Genomic DNA, 3,909 nt, shown 5'->3' with positions numbered 1-3,909 from the left:
TTAGGTTGTTTTTAAATTGTTTTTAATCTTGTAATTTAAAATTGTTGTAACCTACCCTGGGACCTTTGGGTGACGGGTGGGTAATAAATGATGGTGACGATTGCTCTACAGACTTCTAATGCCAATGTGGGATACACTACTGCACCTCACATATCGTAGCATGCAGCAGACTGTATAAACAAGGAACAGCATGCAAGAATCTTGGCACACTGTAGAAGAGAAGGCTGGCGCTGAACAGAGGAGGCCTAGAAAACTTCATCAATTCAGAGGGCAAAGGATTCCAAAGCTTGGAGAAACTCCAGATTAAGGGACCTTTTCTTTAAGAAAAGATGGAAGCCCTGGGGGGGGGGGGAACAGCAACCGCCTCACCCGTCGCTGTGTAAAAAAGACAGAATAAAAAAATCTTGTGTATGAGATTTATAGGGTAATTCTTTGCATGTTTATTCAGAAGTAAGTTTCACTGGATTCAAGGGAGCTTACATCTAAGTAAATGTGCACAGCATTGTAACAAGAAGACAGAGATTCAGAAGGTAACAAAAGGACACAATTATTCCCAACCATCATCACCTCATCTTAGGGAGGGGGACAGGGGGAAATATGTACATTTTATTTATCTGTACTCTGTCATTAGAGTCCACAGAATGCAGATGCAATGCAAATGTGATCAGTAACAGCATTAATTATATAATATTTGCACCTATGGAATCTGGTGTCAACAAATGCTGGTGACATTCACATGAAGTAAATCCGGTCCTGACAACGAGCAAATACACAAACAGCTGTAATTTCTGCACTCGTTTCTCTGACAACCCTCATCTACTGTTCTTAAAATGTATTCTGAACATGCTTTTCTACAACAGGGTGCTGGAAGCACCGTGGAACCGTGTGAAACAAAACAAATCATAAAAAGCTTCATATTATCAAAGCAGCAAATATTAAACGCGTACACGGTGTAATAGCTGACAACTGCACTTCACATGTCTGCAGTCACAGTGTAGTGCAAGGCCTAACAGGCAGCTCTGGGGTCACATTCAGCACCCCGCTCTGGGATTTCTCAGACCATGTCCCCCTACCAGGCTGCCTTATACCATGTCAGTCCAACAGTACATCTACCTCAGTTTTGCCTTCACTGACTGGCAACAGCTCTCCAGGGTTTCAAGCAGGGAGTCTCTCCCAGCCCTGTCTGCAGATGTTGGGGACTGACCTCCCAGCATGCAAAGCAGATGCTGCACTCCTGAACTATGGCCCTTCCCCAAAGCTCTTTATAGCTTAGGACCCCAATGTCTTCTGGAATACCTCTCCCAATGTCAACCTACCCAGAGCCTTAGATCTTCTTCTGAGGCCCTTCGCAATCTTCCCGTCCCCCAAGGGAGGCTCAGAGGGTGGTGGCAAGGGAGAGGGCCTTTTCCGTTGTGGCTCCCCATCTGAGAAACGCACTCTCCGGCAAGGTTCATCTGGCACCTTCATTAACATCTTTTCAGTGCCAGGTCATCTTTTCCTCCAGGCATTTGATAAACTGAGATTATTTTTGTTGCTGTTATCAGTGTGCCACCAGGCTTCCTGTGGCTGCTAAGGGGGTTATTTTTTTTCTGTTTTATGGTATTTTGTATTTATATTTATGGTCTGAATGTCTTGTAAGCGGTTTGAAGATCTTCAGGTAACAAGCAACTAACAAGTGAAATAAATAAGAAGAATAAAACACCAAGGATTGTTTCTAATGTTAGCTCTACTCAGAAGAGACCCCTTGAAATTAATGGACAGGACTAACTTAAATCATTTATTATAATTGCTCTACTCTGAGTAGAACTTCATTGAATACAACCCCTAACTTCCACATTGGATTATTGCAATGCACTCTATGTGGATCTGCCCTCGAAGACAACTAAGCAACTTGTCCAAAATGCAGCAGCCAGGTTTCTGGCTGGATTTCCCTTTAGAACTTGTATAACCCCCTTTTAAAACAGCTGCATTGGTTGACAGTTCGTTTCAATCCTAATTCACGGTGATCACGTTAGTGTTTAAGGCGCTAAACGACTCAATTCCCAAGTAACTGAAAGACCACCTCTATTCCTACAGACCCTCTCTGGTGTTGAGATCAGCAGAGGGGGTTCTTTTGGAGTTCTGCTGCTCTCAGAAGCTCAGAGGGTAGTCGCCCAGGACAGGGCATTCTCTGTGCCAGTCCCAAAGTTATGGAACTCACTCCCCACTGAGGTGCATTCAGTAACTTTGCTGTACAGTTTTAGCCAAATGCTGAAGATGCACCTCTTTACCCTGGCCTTTGACACCTGAGGTGTGTATTTTTAGGATCCAGCCTATTTTGGGATTGTGGGCTGTTTTTGTTTTTAATACTGTATTTTAAAATTTTATAACCCACCCTGGGACCTTTGGGTGAACGGCAGGCAATACATTTTTTGTTGTTGTTATGTGCCTTCAACTGGATTACAACTTATGGTGACCCTATGAATCGGCAACCTCCAATAGCATCTGTTATAAACCACCCTGTTCAGATCTTGTAAGTGCAGGTCTCTGGCTTCCTTTATGGAATCAATCCATCTCTTGTTTGGCCTTCCTCTTTTTCTACTCCCGTCTGTTTTTCCAAGCATTATTGGCTTTTCTAGGGAATCGTGTCTTCTCATTAGGTGTCCAAAGTATAACCTCGGTTTCATCATTTTAGCTTCTAGTGACAGTTCTGGTTTAATTTGTTCTAGCATCCAATTATTTGTCTTTTTTGCAGTCCATGGTACGTGCAAAGCTCTCCTCCAGCACCACATTTCAAATGAGTTGATTTTTCTCTTATCTGCTTTTTTCACTGTCCAACTTTCACATCCATGCATAGAGATTGGGAATCCCATGGTCTGAATGATCCTGACTTTGGTATTCAGTGATACATCTTTGCATTTGAGGACCTTTTCTAGTTCTCTCACAGCTGCCCTCCCCAGTCCTAGCCTTCTTCTGATTTCTTGACTTTGGTCTCCATTTTGGTTAATGACTGTGCCAAGGTATTGATAATCCCTGACAAATTCAATGTCCTCATTGTCAACTGTAAAGCTACGTAAATCTTCTGTTGTCATTACTTTAGTCTTTTTGATAATGCAATAAATGCTAATACTAATAATCAATTGTTGTTATATGCCTTCAAGTCGATTATGACTTATGGCGACTCTATGAATCTTTTTTTGGATATCGTCATAGGGTTTTCATGGTAAGAGGTATTCAGAGGTGGTTGACCATTGCCTTCCTCTAAGCCTACAGCACCCAGTATTCCCAGGCGGTCTCCCATCCAAGTACTAACTAGGCCTGACCCGGCTCAGCTTCTGATCAGATGAGATTGGGCGTGTTCAGGGTAGTATGGCTGTAGCTAACAACAACAACAATTATATACTTTGCATGCATGAAGAAGACACCTGGTTTAGCATCTGAAATTCAAAGGATCAGGGAACAGGTGATGAGAAAGAGCTTTTTTTTCTGCAGAAGAGCTGCTGCCGATTACAGTAGGCAAAACTCAGGTAGATGGACAAATATTCTTACTTGGAACAGTGCTGTTAGGCTGGCAGGTACTCGGGGCAGGTCTTTTTCAGTGCTGGCCCCACCCTGTTGAAACGTCATCCCCAGGAAGGTACATATGCCTTCACTGAAGTTGTTTTGATTCCAGTGTGCACTTTGTTGAATGTTTTTAAATAACAAATAAATTAGCATGCTGCGCATGCTTGATTTTCCAACCTGCCAGCAGGCAGCAATCCAACAGGGAATGAGCACACACAGGCACATGTAGCACGCCAAAGGAAGATACTGTCCCTGTCCTCTCTATCCCAATCCAATCTGTGCAGTCTGCACTGGTCATCTAACCCTACCCTCATGTTGAGCAAAATAGGTCAGCAGCGCAAATGCATTTGGCTCTCATTCTGGGCA

At 43.2% G+C, this 3,909-nt stretch overlaps 1 pseudogene; it reads right to left on the bottom strand.

The window, feature by feature from the left end:
* Positions 1 to 3,243: 3,243 nt before the first annotated feature.
* LOC133364651 (5S ribosomal RNA) lies at positions 3,244 to 3,360 on the bottom strand (annotated as a pseudogene).
* Between the last annotated feature and the right edge of the window lie 549 nt (positions 3,361 to 3,909).

The sequence above is a fragment of the Rhineura floridana genome, chromosome 9 (genome assembly GCF_030035675.1).
Source record: "Rhineura floridana isolate rRhiFlo1 chromosome 9, rRhiFlo1.hap2, whole genome shotgun sequence".
NCBI classification, from domain to species: domain Eukaryota; kingdom Metazoa; phylum Chordata; class Lepidosauria; order Squamata; family Rhineuridae; genus Rhineura; species Rhineura floridana.
The sequence above is the reverse complement of the archived record's forward strand: the minus strand, read 5'-3'. Positions and strand labels throughout refer to the sequence as shown.